The sequence below is a fragment of the Elephas maximus genome, chromosome 16 (assembly GCF_024166365.1).
Source record: "Elephas maximus indicus isolate mEleMax1 chromosome 16, mEleMax1 primary haplotype, whole genome shotgun sequence".
In the NCBI taxonomy this organism is placed as follows: Eukaryota; Metazoa; Chordata; class Mammalia; order Proboscidea; family Elephantidae; genus Elephas; species Elephas maximus.
Window position 1 is genome coordinate 47,453,642 of NC_064834.1, and position 23,809 is coordinate 47,477,450.

Genomic DNA, 23,809 nt, shown 5'->3' on the forward strand with positions numbered 1-23,809 from the left:
AACCCTATGGAGCAGTTAGTTCTCCACTGTTCTATAGGGTTGCTATGAGTTGGAATCCACAAGACGGCAGTGGGTTGGTTTGTTTGTTTTTGGTTTCATGGCTTCTCGGAAGCAATGTCAGCTTCTAACATCAGCAGAATTGTAGTCCTCAGTTCTTCCTGGCATTTGGGCCCAGTCACCTTTTTTTCATGGACACACGAACAAAGGGCAGTAGATGTGGAAGAGTGTTTTTCTGAGACCTGAACAGTGTTAGTGACAACAGCAGATGTGTAGCTTTATAAGTTACCCAGGGTTATCACTGAGCACTAGATCCTGAGGGACTGAAATGCCCTGTTTTCACCTAATTTATCATTTGTGTGTTTCTGATTTATGGGTCTTTTGAAAGTGCAGGCCTAGGGCAGGGGCCCCCTGCCTGGGTTTGAAGGCAGTATAGCTTCTCCAGGAGCATGAATTTTTTCTGCTTGGGCACTGGCTCATGTTAACTACAGTTCAGAATTTATAATCCAGGGAGGTTCCAAACAGATGAGGTTCCTTCAGCAGTGTTTTTACAGTATATTATATGCCAGGTTCACAAGTTGATTGGATGCCGGTTTGTCCCATGGAGTGCTTAGTCCAAAGAGTCCAGTCAGATTGTGGGATTTGGTAGGGCAAATATGAAGTTCTAACATCAGAGATGCAGCCACACTTGAGTACTCACAGTACTTCCTGACCTTTAGATTTGAGTCATACTTTTGGTACATTGAATTTTGTTATTTAAGGAAAAAAAAAAAAAGAAGGAAACTCTTATATTTATAACTAGCCTAGGGAACCTCCTAAATGTAAGGCCTCCGTTCACTTTTTTTTTCTTCTCCAGAAATTTCCTCTCTGTATTTTGAATAGTGGTCAAAATTCAGATCAGCTTGAGGTCTCCACCTCCTGTCTGCAGGCTGTCTAGGAATTTCTTCCAGATAACTTGTATGCAGTTCATACTTTAGCATCATAAAGATTTATTCTGATTAATACCCAATTCTTCCTGGAAAGAATACTGTCTTCAGTCAGCCATAAGAAAAACTCAAATTTGTTGTAGGAGGGGTACAATCTCTCTACTCCCTCTCTCACCATTGATTGGTCAGATCAATTAATATATTTATAATTCATGTAAATCCATGCCTTTTCCTCTTTTTTTTTTTTTTTTAACCTAGAAATGGTATCTGTTGGTGTCACTTTGCTTATGGCTACTTACCACTAGGTGTGGAGCAAAAGAATTTGTCCACAGTTAAAAAAAAATTTAAGATATCAGCAGGCAGATGGTAGAGATATTTTTATTTTGATAGGGGCTCTCTTATCAGCACCCTAAAAATAACACTGAAATAATATTGCAATGTCACCGTATTCACAAGTTCTTAGTGAAGGACCATTTGGAGCAGAGCACAGATGAAACACTTCTAATTGTGTGATCAACAGGCATTCATTACTCAAAGAATAAACAGGACAGGGAAGAGTATAACAGCACATATCATCATCAGCCTAGGTGATAATCTCTGAAGTTAGGCTCCTGTCCACAGGGATAGATTCACATCTTGGAAGGAGAAGACCTAAATTTCTTTCTCCTGGGATTAAGTACTCATCCAACAGCCAAGTCTGCATGCCAAATAGCGTGTACAGAGAGCAGGTGTGGATGGGGCAGTAAAAGGGGGGGGGGCTATAAAAGGTAAAAACTAAACCAAACCCATTGCTGTCAAGTCCATTTTGACTCACAGTGACCTTACAGGACAGAGTAGAATTGCCCCATAGGGTTTCCAAGGCTATAAATCTTTACGGAAGCAGACTGCCACATTTTTCTCCCGTGAAGCAACTAGTGAGTACAAACTACCAGCCTTTTGGTTAGCAGCTGAGTGCTTAACCTCTGCACCACCAGGGCTCCTAATAAAAGCTCAAAGGTGGTAGTAAGAGTGGAAGGCCCCCTATAGGCAATGGATATCATTTATTGCCCCTGTTCAGGCTATTCTAGACTTACTGGTGCCAGAGAACAGCCCTTCCTCCTTTATCCCACTAAGATAGAGTTCTAGGTTTCTTCAGAGGGTAGTCATCTCCCCCTAAAGCACATAGTTTACTTTGTGTCCATTAGCAGCTAGTGAGATAGTGAGGGGGCAATTATAATATAGCACACCTGTGCGTCTAGCAAATATTATCCACCTATCTGGCTACTCCTAGCAGTCCTAGCTAAAACCCAAGCCAAACCAGATTTCCAAATTTAGAGTGATAGTTGTATAAACATGAGAGTGTTCACATAAACACTCTATATAAATTATGTGTGAAGTATACCTTCCATCCAAAATTACAAAAAAAAAAAACCTTAATACAAATTTATCATAGTGAAAAAAAAAAAATCGAACCTGTTGCCGCCGAGTTGATTCTAACTCATAGCAACCCTATAGAATAGAGTAAAACTGCCCCATAGAGTTTCCAGGAGCACCTGTTGGATTTGAACTGCTGACCTTTTGGTTAGCAGCTGTAGCACTTAACCACTGCATCACCAGGGTTTCCATTATAGTTTTAGGTATTACAAATTGAAGTAATTTTTAGCAAATTTGGGAATATAAAAAATAATAGACCGCTATCTAACTACTGAATTTATTTCATATTAAATTCTCAGCTGTTCTCCAATATTACTTCTCTCTCTCTTAAAACACTTATGAGATATTCTAGCATTTTAAGTGGAGTTCCTACCAAGTATAGTCAAAGAAGCAACAAATATGGACAATAAAATTAACTACATGGAAAATGGCTTTTCACTTCGTAGAGATTTTTTTTTTTAAGTAGTTGCCTTTTGCCTTACTGGGAGGAGGGTCCATGCAAAAATTTTCTTTCCCGAAGCAGTCAGTCCTGAACTGCTGTATCTGTTATGCTTACCAAAGTTCAGGAGCCCAGTATCTGTTTCCTTAACACTCTCAAGACCCAATTGTTTTCTGCTTTGAATTTTGTGTTGATACCATGTGTTTTCATTTAATGGAAGCATGCTGAATCATTGAGTGTTGGTATGTAGTATGTTTTTTTTTTTTTGCCCCCTCCAACAATCCTACCCTCTGAGTCCTAAGGGACATACATTGTCTCACTAATTTTACCCTGGACGCCCCCTAGAGTCTAGAGGGATATACCATGTCCCAAAGAAAAAAATTTCAAAATTTCTTTTTCTCCTACCCAAAACGTGGATACCTCATACAACACCCTGTAGAAACAATAATTTGCAGCACACCCCTGTTTTTTTTTCGGTGATAAGGCAGTGTCCCTGGTGTGCAATGAAGAGATAACAACTAGAAAGCTAATTAAAACAAAGTAGACTTACTTTAAGGAAAAGGGATAACTTTTTCCTTCCCAAAATTGTTTAATCTGTCTGCTTGCACTCACTGCAAAGACTGAAACAATAGAGTCAGCAATAAGAATGACGTCTTTATGTGCACTTTTAGGAAATTTATTTTTTTTCTTAATGACTTAAGCCTCTACCTTCCTGTATCTTGTCATGGGTGGGTAAGGACTGACAGCTGCTTATTAGTGGTGGTGAATTAAAAACAAGCAACCTCCTCTCCCTCAAAACTCCTTTTTGAAAACTTTTAGCCGGCCAAATTGAGTGATTTTACAGTGGCTGAGATTTTAAAGCAAAAAAGTATGGTAGCACTAAAGGAAAGCTGCTTTTTATTTCATGAATTCATCTGGGTTAATAACCTGATTCCTGATTTGTAACAAGGCAGAAACTTGAAATTGCCATTTAGATACAATCATTATAATTTTATTAATTCCCTAAATTTGGTGATTGCACACAGAGGATGTCCTGCCACAGGGCCTCCACCATTACACTTACTATTTCTGCATAAACAGGAAAATGAAAAGAGAAGACAAAAAATCGTGATTTTGGGCATAATTACTGGATCAACAGAAATGTTGAAGCGCATCAGGATGAAAGAGGAAGTGGTTAAAAGAGTAAAGCACATTGTGAAAAATAAAATAACCAGAGGAAAAAATACCTGTGGCTATTTATCATAAACTGATATGTAATTAGTTGAATATAGTTTTTTGGTAGGGGATTAAAAAACTCGTTGCCATTGATTCCGACTCATAGTGACCCTATAGGACAGAGTAGAACTGCTCCACAGGGTTTCCAAGGAGCAGCTGGTAGATTTGAACTACCCACCTTTTGGTTGGCAGCGAGGTCTTAACTACTGTACCACTAGGGCTCTGGTAGTGAATTAGTGGTAAGGAAAAAAAAAAAAACCTGTTGCCATTGAGTCAGTTCCAACTCATGGCAATCCCATGTGTTGGAGTATAGAACTGCTCCATAGGGTTTTCTTGGCTCTAATCTTTATGGAAGTGGATCACCAATACTGGGTGAGTTTAGGAGGGCAGGAGGAGAGCAAGGGCAAATATTTATTCTTCAGCGCTTTCCCTGCTGGGCTATGGATTGACAGCGGCTGCAGTCCTTTACATTAGTAGTCAAGTGCAAACCATTTGCACCAAACAGGGATCTGGTAAGAAAATAATTGTAAATAAATACATTTTATTTATTTATATACAGTCTCATTAAAAATATTATAAATGTAAATATTTATGTAGATGTCTTTCTAATTGAAAAACTCAGTGGAACAAAACAGTGGAATTTCCTTCCTATGTGCGTTTAAAGGTGGAATTGCTCCTCATCTGTCTGGAACACTGAAGATTTACTAACACCTTGCACTTGTATAACCTTTGTAATTACAGAGCATTTTCACACTATTTTGATTATCATAGCTTCATTGAGGCAATAGGACTTTGTCCTATTATAAGGATGAGGAAGCAGCCTGAGATGTTAAGTGACTTTTCCAAGGTGACATTAAATATCAAAGCCAGAACTAGAACTCAAGCTTTCTCTCATTTAGGTAGTGCTCTTTCTACTGCTTGAATTCTCAGGTAACTTTTCTGTAGTCCTTACCCCATTGCTGTTGGGTCGATTCCAACTCATAGCGACCCTGTAGGACAGAGTAGAACTGCCCCATAGGGTTTCCAAGGAACAGCTGGTAGACTTGAGCAGCCGACCTTTGGGTTAACAGACGAGCTCTTAACCACTGTGCCAGCCAGTCACAAGTTTCTCTGGATTTAGGTTATATATTAATATATCACAATATTTTATAGTCACACAGTACCATTTGAAATGTCAAATATAGACATTTGGAAATAGTGGAGGGCAGATGTGCTGGATATTCTCTGATAGCTCCACAGATCTACTCTCCTTCCTCTTGCACTGGGGCCTGTGTCCTGGGAGACCAGCCAGTGGGAACTGCATCAGGGGGCTTCTGGTTAGGTTCAGTGAGAGACTGGGGGGTGGGAGAAGAACAAAGGCAAGTATTTATTTGTCAGCTTCTTCCTTACTGGGACACAGATGGACAGTGGCTGCACTCCTTAACTGACGGTATAGCAGACCCTCAGCCCTCACCATTCCTTATGCATGATGGTGGCTTCTTACTGTGCGAACACCTGCCGCTCTCTGCCTGAGGGCTTTTTCTGGCTGTGAAAGTATGCTCAGCCCAGGCACAGTCTAGGCCAGAGGTGTTGGACAGTTGATATCTCCAGGAAGCAGCCCTTAACTTAACCACTGATGTATGGGAATTGATGGATAAATGCCCCCACATCTACTCCCTTATATTGGGACAAGTCTGAGCTCTGTCCTACACCATCTTGCAGAGGTCCCTATTGGGACTGAGCCTCAGCTGCACTTAGTGGTGATCTGCACCCCGTATCGGCCTTCTTCCCTTCCCTGTCTCCCTTCCCCATTTCTCCAAAGCCTCCTAGTTTCACCCCTTAAATAAAATACTTTTGCTCAAATCCTAGCCTCAGAGTCTGCTTCTGGGGGCATCCAACCCAATTCAGAAGCCACAGTTCTTGTCAGAAGGCTGTCTCTTATAGTCATAGCTTCCTCTGTGGGTTCCAGGACCCTGTTCCTCCTACCCATTGTTGCTAGCCCCAGGGTGATTCACCATCCCTTATATACACAGCTGCAAGATAGGCTGATCAGTGTAGCCTTTATGCTAGATGGCTAAACATATTCTTTTAGTTAGGAAGAAGATGAGAATAAGGGAGTGGGGATCTAATAGTCTCTGCCACAGAGGCACACTTCAAATACTAGGATTTTTTGAGACATTTTTGTAAGACAACTAAATGACACTAATCAAGTCATCAATGATTACAGTCCAGTCACTACCAGATGTCGGTAAAATCATGAATTATCTTTGGGTTGCTCTTCCGGACAGCCCAACAGATGATTTAGCTCTTGGAGGCAAAGTTCTTGCAATTTCCTTGTAGTGGAGATCTGATGACACACTAACCTCTTATTCCTTAGTTGCAGCAAAACTCTTCTGCATAAGGCAACTTGGCCTGCTTCCTTTCACTTCTCAGGCACTGCCATGTCAATATTTATACTCAGTTGTAGCAACAAAAAAAGAAGCTTTTTTTTTAGTAAAATTTTGCATGACTGCTGGGAAAGAGTTGCTCTCTCAAGCACAGCTGTTGAAAATTCCTGTGTTAGCTGTTTCAGAGGATTTAAAATGAGTAACAGTTCCTTTGTTCTAGGAGCTCCAAGTCTGATAGTAATGAGGAATGAGGTGAGGAGTGAAGGGACATTTGGGATGGGAAGAAATGATAACACAAGTGTGTCAGGATAATTTAATAAAATGATAATTATTGTGGGTTCCCAATCCTACCCCAGCTCATTGTTGACATTATGCAAGATTTCCTAAAACAGTAGGGTGACAGGGAAGTAAAAAAAGGGCTACAAGGGCCAGGAAAGAGAGTGGGAATTCTGGGGGTCTGGGAAGGGAATGGAGATTGGTGGCCAGTGGGTAGTGAGGACTCTTGCTTGTTCTGTAATCGTGTACTGGCTGGTAATACTTCGGAAAGGATGGCTGCATGGTGTCTTTAGGGAGACTCAACTCTAGGCATCAGGACTTCCAGTTGAGGCAAAGTCCCCTCCTCCACCCCTCCCATCCATACTTAGCATAAGAGCAGAAAGCCTGTCACATTTCAAGGATAGACATTGGAAATATCAAAGGGGATTAAGGTAGGTGAGAGATTGGAGCCCTTCCCTTATTTCCAGATATACACATTCCCTCCAGATTCTGGTGTAAACCACAGAGGGTAAAGTGACTCCAATAATGACTGACATTGAATTTCTTGCCAGCTCAAAGGGACAGAGACTTGAGATGGATTTAAGTTGATATAAAAAAAATAAAGAAGGCAGAAATTTCTTGGACATGTAGATGTGGTTGATTAAGATTGAGCCCAGTGCATTCATAAATAACTGAGACAAAAGGCAGACTATGACAAGGGTGCTAGGCTCTGCAACATAGTATATTTATAATAAATCATGACATATTATTTGCTATTTGGGAGCATTGCAATCTCTTCTCCACAAAGATTTTTCCAGCTGGACAGGAAAGGTAATTGGAAGGCATTTAGATAAAGAATGATTTTCCTCATTTGCTCTCTTCTAGCTTGCTTACATTTCGTAACACAAAACACAGAAGTATTTGCATGTGCGGTAATTATTTACATATTATTGTTGTTATCTGCCCTTGAGTCAGCCCCTGACTCATGGTACCCCGTACACAAGGGAACCCAACACTGCTGGGTCCTGCACCAATCCCATGATCAGCTGCAGATCTGACCATTATGAGCCACGGGGTTTTCAGAAGTAGATCACCAGGCCTTTCTTCCTAGTCTGTCTTAGTTTGAAAGCTCTGCCGAAACCTCATCAGTATCATAACACCCAAGCCTCCACTGATAGATGAGTGGTGACTGCATGAGGTGCATTGGTCAGGAATTGAACCTCAGTCTCCTGCATGGAAGGAGAAAATCTACCACTGAACTATTTATGACCCTTTATTTATGTATTGTTTGTTGTTGTTAGGTGCTGTTGAGTCTATTTTGACTCATAGCAATAGCATGCGACAGGGTAAAACTGCCCAATAGGGTTTTCTAGGCTGTAATCTTTATGGGAGCAGATCACCAAGTCTTTGTCTCTGGAAGCCACTGGGTTTGAACCAGGGCTTCAAACTGGATCATTCTGGTTTGAACTCCTACTGAGAATTTGCATTTCTAACAAGTTCTCAAGTGTTGCTAACGCTGTTGGTTAGGGACCAATTCCAAGAACCACTAGTAGAGCAGTGGTTCTCAAAATTTATTGTACATAAGAATCACCTGGGGATCTTGTTAAACTGTAGATTCTGATTCAGTAAATCTGGGGTGGAAATGGAAATTCTCAGCAGGAGTTCAAACTGGATCGAAGCCCTGGTTCCAACAGCTAATCTTTCAGTAAGCAGCTGATTGCTTAACTGTTGCACCACCAGGGCTCCTTATTTATGTATTAGTCCAATATTAATAAAGTATTTCCTGTTAGTTCCTTCAAACTTGAGCTTATTCTGTAAAATCTATATTCTCCACCTTCTGCCTTTTGGAGGCAGAAAAACATTGTCTGCTCTGCAAGGCATCATAGCATACAAGATGCCAATCTCTTTTCTTCCCCATCTCTCCCTCCCACTGACACCTTTGTCGACCGGCAGCTTCCTCTGTCATCCCAGAGGCTTCAGAGCAGAGGTGTCTGTTTTTCCTCAAACACATTATGGCAAACAGTTGGGTGGGTAGGCTTAGAAACATTTTATATATGTATAGAAGCAGTCTCTGGGTTGTATATATAAGACATAATGCACATGAAGAGAAACTAGCAATGCAAGGCATTAAATAAGTGCGAAGTTACTTGGCACTTGCAAGAGGAGAATTATGCTCTTAGAATTTGAAGGAGGAAGGTATAGCTGGGGAGCTCAAGGGAGGCTTTAAAGATTTAAGGTTTGAATAGACCTTGAAGGATGGGCTGGGAAAACCTAGGCTCAGTAAAAAAAAAAAAAAAAAAAAAAGGCTCAGTAGTGGTCTCAAAAGTCTAAAAATTGCTAATATCTTTTCCTGCTCCTTATTTCCTCAGGGCCTTTGGGTCCCCACTTGACAAAGGGTCTAATGTAAAGGAGAGGCATGGGGGGGCTGACTTTGGCATTGCCTGGAGGGGTTGTCACCCCTGGCTGATCTCTGCAGAGGTGGAGATATTAACAGCAACATAGGCACTTCCTGCTATGGACTGGCTGAGATTATAGGCTATTAAAGGCAAAGATGTCACCTTGAAGACTAAGGTGCACCTGACCCAAGCCATGGTGTTTTCAGTCACCTGGTATGTGTGTGAAAACTGGACAATGAATAAAGAAGACGGAAGAAGAATTGTTGCCTTCGAATTGTGGTATTGGCGAAGGACACTGAATATACCATGGACGGCCAAAAGAATGAACCAATCTGTCTTGGAATAAGTACAACCAGAATGCTCCTTAGAAACAAGGATGGCAAGCCTATGTCTCACATACTCTGGACATGTTATCAGGAGGGATCAGTCTCTGAAGAAGGACATCATGCTTGGTAAAGTAGAAGGTCAGCAAAAAAGAGGAAGACCCTCAGTGAGATGGATTGACACAGTGGCTGCAACGATGGGCTCACGCATAACAACAATCGTGAGGATGGTACAGGACCGGGCAGTGTTTCGTTCTGTTGTTCATAGGGTCACTGTGAGTTGGAACCTACTCAATGGCACCTAACAACATCAATAACTGTCTTAAAAAGCTGGGTGAGTGAGCCATACTGTTAAGGCCTTGGGCATGAGTCTAGGGGCCATGTGTTCTTCAAAACTTTCTGTCACTTCCTAGGACCAGCAAGCCTGGGAGTAGAAGACAGAATTACGCCCTTTGGGATCTTGATTGCTTAGCAAGTACAATCCTGGAGCACGTAGGGTCCGTTAAGTGTGGTAAATTTTGCTTAACACCAGCCCTTTTTCCTCTCAGAGTTCTACGGCAGCGTTCCCATATAAGGGTAGCCCTGTCTGGAAATGCCTAGGCCTTTTCCTTCCCTTTCTTTCTTTATTTGTTTAAGTTCTGGAACCAGTAGTCGCTATTCCTTGCTACCCTCCCCTGGTCCCAAAGTTTCTGACTTCTCTCCAGTGAAACTTTTTGAGCAAGTGGAGAATCAACCTGCTTTTTGTGGGAGGGAGGGAATTAATAGGAATGCTGTGTGCCATGCTTGAAAAGATTTGAATACAACCATTATCACATTGAGTTCTATATAACAAGGCTATTTCCATGTCTTGGCACACAGTCTGAGTTAATTCTTGGCACACAGCTCAAGTTAACTTTGCTTTGCTGATGTGGACACAATGAATTCTGTTTGAACAAGAAATCATGTGTAACAAATGCTTTTTGCAAAACCATGTCTATTTAGCAGTTACTTTAATAAAGATGCACTTTAGCAAGGGGTTTCTGTAGAGCAGCTTCATTTAAACACCTGTACAATGTTAAAGAACATTTTTTTTTCTGCTTTAGATGAAGGTTTACAGAGCAAATTTCTCATTAAACTATTAATACACGTGTTGTTTTGTGACATTGGTTGCCAACCCCATAACATGTCAACACTCTCCCCTTCTCGACCTTGAGTTCTAGGTTTACAGAGCAAATTTCTCATTAAACTATTAATACACGTGTTGTTTTGTGACATTGGTTGCCAACCCCATAACATGTCAACACTCTCCCCTTCTCGACCTTGAGTTCTACATTATCAGCTTTCCTGTCTCCTTCTGCTTTCTTATCCCTGCTCCTGGGTCGGTATGCCAACTAAATTGTTCTGTTTTATGGGCCCGAGTAATCTTTGGCTGAAGGGTGACCCTCAGTAGTGACTTCAGTACTGAGTTAAAAGGGTGTCAAGGGAAAGAACGTATTTTTTTTTTTAATGAACTTTTTATTTTAGAACTGTTTTAGATTTATAGAAAAGTTGTAAATGTAGTACAGAAAGTTCCCATATATTCTACCTCCAGTTTCTCCTATTGTTAACATATTAGAGTGGTACATTTGTTAAAACTAATGAACCCGTATTGACACGTTATTATTAATTGAAGCCCATACTTTATTCATATTTCCTTAGTTTTTATTCAGTGTACTTTTTTCTAATCCAGGATTCTACCCAGGACGCCACTTTACATTCAGTTATGTCTCTTTTGTCACCTCTTGGCTGTGACAGTTTCTCAGACGTTTCTTGTTTTTGATGACCTTGACAGTTTTGAGAAGTACTGATCAGGTATTTTGTAGAATGACCCTCAGTTTGGATTTGTCTGATGTTTTTCTCATGATTGGGCTGGAGGTTATGTGTCTTTTGGTGGAAGATCACAGAAGTAAATTGCCATTCTAATTGCATCATGTGACGGTACATGCTATCAACATGACTTATCACTGTTGATGTTAACCTTGATCACCTGGCTGAGATAATATTTGTTACTTTGTCTTTCCCGCTTTCCATACTGAACTCTTTGGAAGGACTCACTCTGCACAGCCCACACTAAAGGAGTGGGGAGTTATGCTTCAATGCCTTGAGGTTGGAGGATTTACATAAAATATTTGGAATTCTTCTCTATGGGAGAACCATCTCTTCTCTCTCATTTATATATTTATCCAATAATTTATTTAAATCATAATAGACTCTTGGATATGAGAAAGAGCCTTTCCAAAACAGGCTTCTTGGCATGACTGGAATTTCCGACTCAGGTCTAACCCAATCTTGTCTTGTCCTAATTGACTCTGTCTTAGAGTTCTTCTCCGTCATATAATGCAGCTTGTCATTTTTACAAAGCCTTCCATTGTACCTTGACATAGGTAAATGCAGTTTTGCTGCTAGATGAAGAGCTTGTGGTTAGAAATGACCAATATAAAGAGAAGATTATTATAGGTGTTAAACATGTGACTTTAATAGTCAGCCAGTTTGCAGAAAATGCCCCCTTTTTCCCCCTAAAAAATGTTTTTCTAACCTGTGAGTTTTTGATAACCTTGTGCTAACTCCCCCTCTAAGCTCTGTAAATGTCAAGCAATCACAAATATTTTAGCTGTGTCCTTCTGCTTGACTGGAAGGCAACGGGCTTTTTTGGTATCACTGTAACCCCTTGAAGCACGTTGTTCAGATTGTTCTGACATTGTGTTTTCCGTTTTACAAAATGCTTTTTTCGCTGTAATAAAACTCTTTGTTTTTAAACCTAAACAGGCATGTTGTTTGTTTGACTACAATATTTGGTATCAGAAGTGGGATCCATAGAAGATTCCCTCAGACAGCCCCCAGAGAGCCAAGAAACAGGCTTTGGATTCAGCTGAGTCAATTGACCTCTCCTTTTCTACAGACCTTTGGGCTGTCTGGGTGAGTACCTCTTGGATTGAACATCCACATCCTTGCACAGGTCTCCAAGTTTTATTAGTGGTGAACTTTCATTCTTATTACCTTATTTTCATTATTCTTAGCTCACTTTCATTCTTAATTTGGTCTGAATTTGTTTTGCCTTTTCTCCCTGTTTTGGGTCTAACAGAAGTAAGTCTGCTCTTTGAATCTTGATCTGCTTGCGAGTCCAGGACTAGGTTCTCCGCTCTCGAGTTTGGGTACCTTGATCCCAAGACGATAATCAAGAGTAGTTCTCTGCTCTCTGATGGCTTTTTTTTTTTTTTATGGCTGCTAACCAAGAGGTCGGAAACTCTACAGGGCAGTTCTACTCTGTTCTGTAGGGTCACTATAAGCCGGAATTGACTCTACGGCAGTGGGTTTGGTTTTGCTTTTTTTACCGGGATGTTGTTATAGGAAATTATTTGTCCACCTGAAGGTTAGGGTTGTTTCTGCTTGCAAATGGGCACTTTGGCAAAGTTGTTTGTCTGCTAGGAGGTTTGGGTTAAGCAATTCTGCCTGCAAGTTCAGTCTCGGACACATTCTGATTCTGACTTTAGTGCACACTTTTAGTTAACAAGGGAGATGAGGCAGAGTTAATCTAGGAGGAAGAATGCCCTCGGGGGACTTCTGCACAGTTTATAAGCAACCCAGAGTTGGACATTTACCCTTCTGTACTTTTGAGTCTTAGCCTTTAGTGTCTCTGAAAACAGGTTAAAATTCACATGCATACCTATTCTATCCTTAAGAGGGAAAAATAGAGTAAAAGACAAAATGCCTCATATGGAAGACAAGAAAAACAGCCCATATAGAAAACTTTTGACATGTCTAAACTGATTTTTTTTGCACGATAAATTAGAAAATAAAAATCACCTTTAAAACTGCCTCCCTAAAAGATTAAAATCTCAAGCGCCTGTCAATCCTCTTTTTGTCTCCTTTGCTTTCAGTTTGCTATGTATATATCCTGCTTTCCAGCAGCTAAAATCTCAGAAGCCAAGCCTTCAAGACTAGAATTTGAGATTTTCAAAACTAGGATTTGAGGTTTCAGAAGCTGAGTCTTTAGAACTAGAGCCTGTGTGAACAGAGCTAATATACAGCTGCTAATCATTTTCATTTTTTAACTGCACAAAAGGTTTTCTTTTAACTTCTGCTTCTAAGCCAAAAATGGCTGGAAGGTTACTTTCAGTTTGCAAAGTGGACAAATATCTTTTCATGCACTTTTCATAAATAAGCCTGGATATCCCCCCCTTAACAGGACATGGGTTTGGGGTTCGTATTCAAACAATATAAGCTAAATATATTTGAAATAATTTAGAATCTCAGTAATCACTTTAAAGAAACTGGGTTCCCCATATGTTTGTCTTACGTGAAGTTGAATATAAACATTTATGCGGTTTTATCTATTTCTCTTTTTCAAGTTCCCTGTCTTGTTTTGCTAATTTTAGGCTGTGCAGAAGGAAAAAGAAATTGTGGCTCTTTTTGAATCAAAACCTTTAAATAATATATCCTAGATTTCAAGATGTATCCTGTCAGTGTATGCTGTCAGGGATAGGATTATATCCACACACCTACAAGGACAACCAGTTAATGCAACTATTATTCAAATTTATGCACCAACCACTAAGGCCAAAGATGAATAAATTGAATATTTTTGCCAACTTCTGCAGTCTGAAATTGATTGACTGTGCAGTCAGGATGCATTGATAATTACTGGTGATCGAAATGCAAAAGTTAGAAAGAAAGAAGAGGATCGGTAGTTGGAAAATATGGCCTTGGCGATTGTAATGATGCCCGAGATCACATGATAGAATTTTGCATTGCAAATACCTTTTTTTCAACAACATGATTGGTGACTATACACGTTCACCTCACTGGATAAAATACACAGGAATCGCATCAACTACATCTGTCATCAGTCAGAACAAGGCCAGGGACCAGCTGTGGAACAGTTGTTCATATGCAAGTTCAAGTTGAAGCAGAAGAAAATTAGAACAAGTCTATGAGAGCCGAAGTATAACTTTGAGTATATCTCACCTTAACTTACACACCATCTCAGGAATATATTTGATGTATTGACCACTAATGACTGAAGGCCAAATAAGTTGTGGAAGGACATCATATGTGAAGAAAGCAAGAAGTCATTAAAAAGACAGGCGAGAACGAAAAGACAAAAATGGATGTTAAAAGAGACTCAAACTTATTCATGGACATCAAATAGCTAAAGCAAACAGAAGAAATGATGAAAAGAGCTGAAGAGAAGATTGCAAAGGGCAACTCGAGAAGACAAAGTAAAGTACTATAAGGACATGTGCAAAGACGTGGAGTTAGAAAACCAAAAGGGAAGAACACACTCAGCGTTTCTCAAGGTGAAAGAACTGAAGAAAAAAATTCAAGCATCAAGGTGCAGTAGTGAAGAACTCTATGGGGAAAATACTGAACAACTCAGGAAGCACCAAAAGATGAAAGCAATACACAGTGTTGCTGTACCAAAAAGAATTGGTTGATGTTCAGTCATTTCAGGAGGTAGCATATGATCAAGAACCGATGGTACTGAAGGAAGAAGTCCAAGCTTCACTGAAGACATTGGTGAAAATCAAGCCTTCAGGAATTGGTGGAATACCAATTGAGATGTTTCAACAAACAGATGTAGCGCTGGAAGTACTCATTTGGCTATGCCAAGAAATCTGGACAATAGCTACCTGGCCAACTGACTGGAAGAGATCCATATTTATGCCTATTCCAAAGAAAGGTGATAGAACAGAATGTGGGAATTACTGAACAATGTCATTAATAACACACACAGAAGTAAAATTTTACTGAAGGTCATTCAAAAGCGGTTGCACCAGTGCACTGACAGGGAACTGCCAGAAATTCAAGCCGAATTCAGAAGAGGAGGTGGAATGAGGGATATCGTTGCTGATGTCAGATGGATCCTGGCTGAAAGCAGAGAATACCAGAAAGATGTTTACCTGTGTTTAATGACTATGCAAAGGCATTCAACTGTGTAGATCATAACAAATTATGGATAACATTGTGAAGAATGGGAATTTCAGAATACTTAACTGTGCGCATGAGGAACCTGTACATAGACCAGGATAAGAGGCAGCCATTTGAACAGAACAAGGACATACAGTGTGGTTTAAAGTCAGGGAAGGTGTGTGTCAGAGCTATATCTGTTCACCATACTTATTCAATCTGTATGCTGAGCAAATAATCGAAGAAGCTGGACTATATGAAGAAGAATGAGGCATCAGGATTGGATGAAGACTCATTAACAACCTGTGATATGTAGATGACACAACTTTGCTTGCTGAAAGTGAAGAGGACAGGAAGCACTTACTAATGAAGATCAAGGACTACAGCCTTCAGTGTGGATTACACCTTCACATAAAAAAAACAAAAATCCTAACAAATGGACCAAGAAGCAACATCATGATAAACAGAGAAAAGATTGAAGTTTTCAAGGATTTCATTTTACTTGGATCCACAATCAACACCCATGGAAGTAGCAGTCAAGAAATCAAACGACGCGTTGCACTGGGTGAATCTGTTGTAAAAGACCTCTTTGAAGTACTAAAAAGCAAAGATGTCACTTTAAGGACTAAGGGTGGCCTGGCCCAAACCGTGGTGTTTTCAGTTCCCTCATATGCATGTGAAAGCTGGACAATGAATAAGGAAGACCAAAAAAGAATTGATGCCTTTGAATTATGATGTGGGCGAAGAATATTGAATATACCATGGACTGCCAGAAGAACAAACAGATCTGTCTTGGAAGAAGTACAGCCAGAAAGCTCATTGAAAGCGAGGATGGCGAGACTTCGTCTCACATACTTTGGACACGTTATCAGGATGGACCAGTCCCTGGAGAAGACCATCATGCTTGGTAGAATAGAAGGTCTGTGAAAAAGAGGAAGACCTTCAGCAACATGGATTGATACAGTGACTGTAACAATGGGCTCAAGCATAACAGTGATCAAGAGGATGGCACAGGACGGGGCAATATCTCATTTTGTTGTACATAGGGTCACTATGAGTCAGAACCGACTTGATGGTACGTAACAACAACAACAGATGGTTATATAGATTAAGAAAAATTAGAAAACTAGTGTTTGTTTTCAGGATATTTCATAAAAAGATAGTAGAGAAAATGGTAACCCCCAAACATTTCAGTTTCTTTTGTAGTTTATATCATTGCCTAATGTTTTTAACTTCTTAACTATATATGTGTTTTTTTTGAGTTCTATGTATAAGTTCCATCTTGTCTCAGAAAGCCGTAAGTTAAACTTTCAATAACTTAGTCTATTTAAAAAAGTGCACTAAAGAGATAAATTATTTATTTGGTAACAAAGCCTTCAAATTACTACTTCTTCACCGGATTCTATAATAAGTAAAAGAAAAGCTAATAATTTCTCACCTCCGGATGGTATTGTTAATTGGTTTAATGATAAATAAGCACTTATACAGATTAAATGACTTAAATTAATAAGAGTGTTAAATTCAAATCCTAGCCTAACAAAGGTTTTTATGTCAACCTTAAAAGCAAAATTTTTCTAAGTAATTGAATCTATATATTACATAAAATGTGTTTTATTTAAAGAGAGTAATTTTTTATTAATAAAAAAGGAAAAAGACTAAACTGCTTACTAAGAAAATGAGACAAATAAGAAAGAGTTGAATAAAAAACATATAATCTATTTAAACAAACTTACTTCAGTGTAATATATAAGCTTGGATTGATTTCTAAAGTTTCTGAATAACTTACTGATCTTAAAATTAAGTTAATAGACATTCATTATACTTAAAGTTTATAAATGCTACTTACAGGTATCTAGTTAATCACAGAAAAAGATTACATATATAAGTATAAAAAAAAGTATAGTATTAAGTATATTCATTTTTGTCACTTAAAAGTTTATACTGTAAAGAATATGTAATAGAGAAAAGAAATTTAAAAGGTTTATTAAAAAGGTACTTATTTAATATAGTCAAAATTCTCATTTACTAAAACTATAAGTTTAATGAATTAATTTATAAAAAATTTTAAGAGCCTTAATATCAAATAACCAAGAGTTGGGTTTCTCACTGTTAAGCAAATATCATTTCTCAATAACCTGTGATAAACTCCTAACAACTTAGAAATTTCATAAGAAAAAGGTTTAAAAAGTATAATTTAAGAAGTTTTAATTTCCAAGAGTCATTAAAATTTCATAAAAAGCCACAAAGGATTTGCTTCTGTTTTATAAAGAATTAAGTACTAAAAATTATTTAATTAATATGTTATGTGAAATGTGTTACATAATTTTAATTATTAACTTGGTCCTATAGTTTAACTGGGGAATTAACATCATTACCCACAAAATTTTTATTACTATTCAAATGTATGAGCACATAGTAATATAGTGTTGTGTTTTAAAACTATTATAGATTATATCTGAACCTCTTTAAGAAAGAAGGATAATCATTATGTCTAAAGGTATTTTATTCTGTTTAAAGTTTTTTTTTTACATTGCTTCTATAATTCTTTTAAGAAATAATGTTGTAAGCTAATCATGAACATTTTAAATTGTCATCCACAAAGAGATTTTACTTCACTACTTAACAAAATATTTCAATGAAACTGGACCATATTGGACTTATAAAAAAAAAAAAAACCCAAAATAAAAACCCATTGCCATCAAGTCAATTCTGACTCATAGCGATCCTATAGGGCAGTGTAAAACTGCCCCACAAAGTTTCCAAGAAGCGGCTGGTGGATTCAAACTGCCAGCCTTTTGGTTAGCAGCCTAGCTCTTAACCAGTGCACCACCAGTGCTTGGGACTTATACAAAGGATCATAATATTTTAAATATAAAAATCATCAGACTAAATCAAGACTTCCAAAAAATTAACAAAAATTTCAGACTGCTACTGATCCAGGACTATATGAAGCCAAATTAACTACGTAGGATTTTTTTTTAATTGAGCTTTTTTTTTTTTATTTTAGATGAAAGTTTACAAAGCAAATTAAAAAAAAATTAGTTTCTCATTAAACAATTAATATGCATATTGTTTTGTGACATTGGTTGCCAACACCACGATGTATCAACACTCTCCCGTTCTCTACTTTGGATTCCCCATTATCAGCTTTCCTGTCCCCTCCTGCGTTCTTGTCCTGGCCCCTGTGCTGGTGTGCCCATTTAGTCTCGTTTTGTTTCATGGGCCTGTCTAATCTTTGGCTGAAGGGTGAAGCTCAGTAGTGACTTCAGCACTGAGTTAAAAGGGTATCTAGGGGCCATATTCTCAGGGTTTCTCTAGTCTGTCAGACCAGTAAGTCTGGTCTTTTTCTGTGAGTTAGGATTTTGTTCTACATTTTTCTCCAGCTCTGTCTGGGACTCTCTGTTGTGATCCGTGTCAGAGCAGTGGACAGTGGTAGGTGGGTACCATCGAGTTGTGCTGGACTCAGTCTGGTGGAGACTGTGGTAGTCATGTGGTTCATTAGTCCTTTGGACTAATCTTTACATTGTGCCTTTGGTTTTCTTCATTCTCCCTTGCTACAGATGGGGTGAGACCAGTAGAGTATCTTAGATGGCTGCTCACAAGCTTTTAATACCCCAGATGCTACTCAGCAAAGTAGGATGTGGAACATTTTCTTTATCAACTACATTATGCCAATTGAGCTAGATGTCCCCTGAGAACACATAGGATTTGGGTAAACTAAAAGATTGCTATAAAGTTTATATGAGAATGTTACTAATATTCAGTGTTCTATTATGTTAACTACAGAATCTCCTATAAATTAGAAGAAAATGTGTTGCTGAAATGATGAATTATGAATGACAAAATAACTACGATAAGAGAAATAGTTCTTCAAAGTTGAATAGCCCTCAGTGCCACTGCAGTACAAAAAGACCCCTCTTCCATTACTGAAAGTGATTGCCGATGCTGAATCTCAACAAGCCTGTTCCTTCCTTAACAGATTTTCCTTTTAAATAGTTCTCCTTTTAAAGTTTATTGATAATACTTTACTTTGAAATCTTTTTCATCATTTCTATTATTACAAAATGCTATAACAGCTATCCTTAATTTTACTTTAAAAAAGGTATTCTTCACAGGTCAGGAAAGCATTTGACCCTCAAAAGCCAAGTATGTCTAATTTACCTTCTATTTAGTCTGGAGATTATGCTTATTGAAAAAGGACAAATGTTTTTGGACTTGCCAGCCAAACAAAAGATTAAAAACTAAAATTCAAGCATCTAACTGATCCTTCAGCCAACTGAGAGACTTGACTGAAATTCATGCATTTCCGTCCTGGACAAGAAAGAAGTAGACAGTACCTGAAGAGACTGTTTACATTTCCCAAGATTTCTGGACCAGGCCTGTATACTGTCCTTATGAAAACAGCTAAATTTTTTTGAACTGTATTTTCTTATCTCCTATCTCCACTATTAAATTTTTTTTTAGTATTCTGTATCTTATCATTTATATCATATGGTAACCTTGAGACTAGTCTTTGTTTAATACTTATTATCTTTGAAGTGATCTGGTTCTATTGACTTAATCTCATAGAATAGTAAGAAATTTAAGAGCAGAAATACTTGAAGTCAGTTTTTTTAGTTTTTCTAGTCATATTTTTTATTATAAGCTTACTCTAGTTTTGTAATATTCTTTCCCTTCAAACTTATATCCCTTACCTTCAATAATACCTGTGTATTAATCTGATAAAGCCTATATTGCCTTTTTGTGTACCTCAGTGACTATCGTATTTCTAATACATAACTATATTGTACTATAGTATTATTCCTTGTTATTAATGCAAGGTATGGAAGTCATTATCCTCTGCCTAGCACTCATTACATTTGAAATAGCCCGGCTTTTAATATGCATAATGACTAGCCTTTTTTCATATTTTGGTTCGTTAGAGTTCATTATTTAGAAGCTTAAGTAATTGAAACCATTGAGGTTGTGCTCTGTTTAATACTTACCACTTTTGAGATAGTTCTGTTTCATCAGTTTAGAATCATTCTTTGGCAATTCCCAAGCCTTTCAGTTTTACTCCTTTACATATAAGTAACTTTCTTATATTGACATTATTGCTTTTCTTTTAATTATATTAGTTATTCAACTACCTTACTATACAATTTTAGTAGTTAGTAATCATTTTTTTTTCTTTTTTAGATCACTGTGTTTGATAAATTAAGACTAATAAGAATTACAATTGGTATTTTTACAATTTGCTTCATACTTACAATCATTCTCTCATTGGCTTATTACATTATTATATCATCTCTTCTTTTTGGAATTTCATGTTAATGTTTTAGCATTTTCTATTTGAAATAACTTTGATTTATATACTTAATAACATTTACATAGAAGTTATTACATGTTGCTTCATATTTATCATATTAGAAATAATTTTTTTATCAACTAAGATTCATTCCTTAGTAAAACTTTCCTTTATGCAAGTAGATAAGGTTTTCTTTTACCATAACATTTAATATACTCTTAGTTTGTATTTTTAATGGTTGTATTTCATACTTTCAACAGAAGCTACTTAAATATCTTGCTAATAGAATATAATCATTTATTTTGTTTAAGCTTATCACATCTGTCTACCAATATAAGTAGGCATGAAGACCAATATTGCTACTATTTGTATAGTTTCCATAATCACATAGAAAGACAATAGTTTTGTGAAAATAGCCCAATCAGTAGCCGATGGCACCAATTCAACTCAATATTAAATCTGCCTTCCCTCTCCAATCATAGTAAATAAGTTTTCAAACCCATTAGCTTCTCCAATACAAGCTAACTCTTCCTCTAATAATTTCAAATAATATCCAAAAGGTATTAACTTTTAACTATGCTCTATAACTCTAACTAAAAACCAGATAGCTTTATTGCTTATTGTTACTATGAAATATTTACTCAAGAGACTTTGAACTCACACCTTGGTTGGGAGTCTTTAGTTTGTCAAGCTGTTCCGTTCAATTCGGCCTTGCTCTATTCATGCCCATGTAATAAACAAGATCATTGAAGCAGAGCATTTAAACAATAGTATGGTGAAGAAACATGGTGAGATAATGCCCAGCTGCCCTTCACCTAGAGTCTTTAGAACTTACATGTAACAAACCGATTCAGTGACTGACAGAAGTGCCTGTGGTGGTACCCAGCTATCTGTCTGACGACATCCAAGTCTCATCATTCATCTGATAGTGTCCAGGGCCTTAAATGGCTTACAAGGTAAGAGGCCACCTTTTTAACCTTTTAAACCCTTGCTTAAGATGGGTTGCTCCTCTGTGAACATGAGACCAGCTCACCCTACAAATAAGGCCTTAAGTACAATAAGATAACAATCTCAGCTGAAAGAAATAAGTTCATGGAGAAGAAAGTATTCTTAAGTGTGATCACCGAATCACCAGACAATTTCTTGATCAAAAGGGAGGAGTAAGAAAGAGCCTTTCCAAAACTGAAGCTTCTTGGCACGACTAGAATTTCTGACTCAGGTCTAACCCAATCTTGTCTTATCCTAAGTGACTCTGTCTTAGAGTTCTTCTCCGTCATATAATGCAGCTTGTCATTTTTACAAAGCCTTCCATTGTACCTTGACATAGGTAAATGCAGTTTTGCTGCTAGATGAAGAGCTAGCTTGTGGTTAGAAATGACCAATGTAAAGAGAAGATTATTATAGGTGTTAAACATGTGACTTTAATAGTCAGCCAATTTGCAGAAAATGCCCCCTTTGTTCCCCCTAAAAAATGTTTTTCTAACCTGTGAGTTTTCAATAACCTTGTGCTAACTCCCCCTCTAAGCTCTGTAAATGTCAAGCAATCACAAATGTTTTAGCTGTATTCTTCTGCTTGTCTTTATAATTCTCTGTATCACTGCAGCCGCTTGAAGCACATTGTCCAGATTATTCTGACAATTTGTTTTCTCTTTTGCAAAATACTTTTATCACTGTAATGAAACTTTTTTTAAGTAATTTTTATTGTGCTTTAAGTGAAAATTTACAAATCAAGTCAGTCTGTCACATATAAACTTATATACACCTTACTACATACTCCTCTTTACTCTCCCCTTAGTGAGTCAGCCTGCTCCCTCCTTCTAGTCTCTCCTTTCATGACTGTTTTGCCAGTTTCTAACCCTCTCTACCCTCCCATCTCCCCTCCAGACAGGAGATGCCAACACAGTCTCAGGTGTCCACCTGATACAAGTAGCTCACTCTTCATCAGTATCTCTCTCCAACCCATTGTCCAGTACCTTCCATGTCTGATGAGTTGTCTTCGGGAATGGTTCCTGTCCTGGGCCAACAGTAGGTTTGGGGACCATGACCGCTGGGATTCTTCTGGTCTCAGTCAGACCATTAGGTCTGGTCTTTTTATGAGAATTTGGGTTCTGCATCCCACTGATTTCCCTCAGGGGTTCTCTGTTGTGCTCCCTGTCAGGGCAGTCATCGGTTGTAGCTGGGCACCATCTAGTTCTTCTGGTCTCAGGATGATGTAAGTCTCTAGTTCATGTGGCCCTTTCTGTCTCGGGCTCATAGTTATCATGTGACCTTGGTGTTCTTCATTCTCCTTTGATCCAGGTGAAAACTCTTTGTTTTAAAACCTAAATAAACATGTGGTTTGTTCCACTACAACAATTATTTATTTTATACTTTGTGTTATAATATAATACTACTTTATTTTGTTGCTCAAATTGTTCTACATTTGGCCATTGAGACGTCTTACAGTTGGCTTTTGTGACCCTTTGACATACCTTCATCATTGTGAGTTTTTTTTTTTTTTTATCATTTCCTTACTTTCTAGCAGTACAAGATGCTCCAGGCTCATCTCATAGATTTCCTCCTCCAGTTTTAGAATCAAGGAGCCCTGGGTCCTTTTACTGGGGAGTTGTTTTAGAAACCAGGATTTGGGCTTTAGATGTGCTTGTTGTTACTATGGTGTCATTGCTTCTAGGCCCTCTCAGCTGATAGAGCAAGGAAATATATATATATGTATACTAACCTGTATATACACACACCTGTAAGTATTTCTATACCTATCTGTATCCATACTAAACTAAACATGAGTTCATACTGATGTCTCCACTTCAGAACATTACAACATGGATCATTTTAGCCTCTTCTCATTACTTATCTGTAACCCCCCATTCCAGTGTTGAGATATCTGGCTCCTACCATCCACCATCCATTTAATTGTTCAATTCCAATATATATGTATAGTAGCTTCAGAATTGTGAGCACATAACCCTGTGGGAAACAACTTTATCAAGTAGAGGAATGTGCTTATGTACATTTCCTTTTATTCTTAGCCTTACAGACTCCATTCATTTCCAAAGTTACTTAGGTCAGCACCTTATTCCACCCACTCCTTCAGTGAGGTTGTTTCATACATTTGTAATACAGCCAGACTCTTTTGTCAAAATCTACATTCCATCCAGGATCCTTTGACCTTCTGAATAATTTTTAAAGAATATGTATACGTTAAGGTTCACTCTTTGTGCTTTAACATTCTATAGGTTTTGACAAATGCATAGTGTCATGTACCCACCA

At 38.1% G+C, this 23,809-nt stretch overlaps 1 protein-coding gene across 7 annotated transcripts in view; it reads left to right on the plus strand.

Annotated features, from left to right (window-relative positions):
* ENTPD1 (ectonucleoside triphosphate diphosphohydrolase 1) overlaps nt 1-23,809 on the plus strand; it is a 221,107-nt gene that overhangs the window by 62,575 nt on the left and 134,723 nt on the right. Inside the window, exon 4 of one of the 7 annotated variants that reach the window (XM_049854631.1) lies at nt 12,115-12,264. The exons of the other annotated variants lie outside the window; for them this stretch is intronic. The gene's annotated coding sequence lies outside the window, so the exon portion shown is untranslated. The remainder of the gene's footprint in view (nt 1-12,114; nt 12,265-23,809) is intronic. 7 annotated transcript variants of the gene reach the window in all.